The following is a 2,352-nucleotide window of genomic DNA, read 5'->3' as shown; positions in this document are numbered from 1 at the left end:
CTTTTGTCAATTTAATCTACACAATTAAATGGTTAAGTTTGTTTTATTTCAATTCGCTGAATTTAATTCGCGAGAAATTATTAACTTTTTTATATAAAATATTAATTTTATTTTGTCCTTCATTTGGTTTTGTTTTTATTTTGTATACAGAAGTTATGATTATTTCGCTTGATAGAACGTGTTTTTCCATTTTTTAACTTATGAAAGTTTATTATAAAAAATTGCACATAATTATCGTAAAAGTAAATAAAATATAAATAGTAGTTATACGAGTGAAGGATGTGACGGACAGCGTGCATTAAGGTTTATGTTAATAAAACTTAAAGGGGGGAGCTAGAGAGGGGAGAGCGGTGGACGGTTTGGCCCGGAGTGGAAGAGGAGTAAGAAAAGGGTTTTCGAGAGGAGGTAAAGCAAGGGAGGATGAAGTAGGGTGGAGGAGCCTGTGGAGGAGGATCGGAGGAAGTCGGGAAAGTGGAGGAGAGGTTGAGGATAGTGTGATTGAGGTGCAGTGATGAGAGAAAGTAAGGTCACTCCTGAGAGGTTAGGATGTGAAGCAGGAAGATAAAGGGCCCAGGTTACACGATGAGGGAGCCGAGCGAGATGGCAGCATGCAGTTTCGAGCGAGTGATCGATCGACCTGTCGAGAGACAGAGGAATGTGATGGTGGCGTGGCAGGTACGGAACGGAGCAGGGAGTTTTCGCGACGGGTCGAGGGATCGAGCAATCGAAAGTCTGACTTGGCGGCACGAGGCGGACGCGTGAGTAAGGCCCGGCGCACGTGTAGTTGAGCAGAAAATTCGGTTGCGGAAAGGAGAATAAGACGAGGAGAAAAGTAAGCGGTGATTAGTGAAAGGATAGGTTGCGGAAGGATCAAAGGTAAATGTAGAGGTGAAAGAGATAAGCGTGATAGGGCAGAGAGAAAGAGAGAGATGCGGAAGAGAAAGCGGAATAAGGGAGAGGAAAGTAATAACGCACTTGTTACAGATTACCCAGGATGGAGCGCGAGGGGAGAATAATAGCAGAGGCGGTCGAGAGAATTGTGGAGGAAAAAGTAAGAAAGATGCTGAGGGAGAGGAAAGAGGACGATAGGAAAAAGGACGAGAAGATGGAGGAGCTGGAGGAGAAAGTAAGGAGCTTGGAAAGAAAGGTAGAAAGAATGGAGCAAAAGTGGAGGCAAAAGGAAGAGGGAGGAATACGAGGAGAGTGGGACTGAGAAGAAGAAATGGTGGGCGGGGGTAGGGGAAAGGAACCAGGACAAACTAAGGAAAAGGAATGTAATTTTAAGGGTCTATATCCTTCAATAGATCCAAAAAAAAGGTGATTTTTGTGAATTTTTTGTGGAGAAAGTAAACAAAATAAATCATTCAATATTTTTGGATTATATTTATGATATTTTTAAGTAGTTATAAAAATTTTTCAGCCTATTTGGCGAAGCGGGATACTGGGCAACGGCTACCTGTGCGCGGAATATGTTGCTCCATGGCGAAAGTCCTCCAGGTCGTAAAATGTTTCTGAAACATCGAATCAATCGATTTTCCTGTTCAGTACAAGTGTCCTTATAGAGTAGACTACAATCATATCGATGTATGCAATATTCAATTTTTTATAAGCAAAAAAGTATCGAAAATTTATAGTGAAAATTAATTTTTTTTTTTAACTGCCGCTATTTTATGAATTTTCATTCAAAATAATTTTGTTTAGTCTACTCTATAGGGACACTTATACTGAACAGGAAAATCGATTGATTCGATGTTTCAGACACATTTTACGACCTGGAGGACTTCCGCCATGGAGCAACCTATTCCGCGCGTTGCCCAGTATCTCGCTTCGCCAAATTATTCAAACGGGCTAAAAAAATTTGTATAACTACTTAAAAGTATCATAAATATAATCCAAAAATATTGAATGATTTATTTTGTTCACTTTCTCCACAAAAAATTCACAAAAATCACCTATTTTTTAGACCTACTGAGGTATATGGATCCTTAAGGGTCGAGAAGGAGAAATAAGGAGGCAAGGAGTCGAATTGGGAGAAAGTGAAAGAGCTATTCGAGGAAGGGCTAAAGGTAAGGGTGACGGTGAGAGAGGTGATTGTGATGGGGCAGAGAGGAATATGGATGACCATTTTGGTGAAGCTGGGAAACGAAGAGAAAAAGTGGCGGGTGTTGGAGGCGAGGAGAAAAGCAGGGAATAGTATAGGGGTGAAGATTCATGAGGATAGGTCGGTGAAAAGGAGAGATAGAGAGAGAGAGAAGAGAAGGAGGGGAAAATGGTAGGGAGAATTCGCAGGAGTACAAGAAGATCGGAGGAGGAGATTTCAAAGGATATGGAGGAGAAATTTCTCGTGGAGTC

Source organism: Temnothorax curvispinosus, unplaced genomic scaffold (genome assembly GCF_003070985.1).
Source record: "Temnothorax curvispinosus isolate PA1 unplaced genomic scaffold, ASM307098v1 QBEX01000501.1, whole genome shotgun sequence".
NCBI classification, from domain to species: domain Eukaryota; kingdom Metazoa; phylum Arthropoda; class Insecta; order Hymenoptera; family Formicidae; genus Temnothorax; species Temnothorax curvispinosus.
This window is presented reverse-complemented; position numbering follows the sequence as displayed.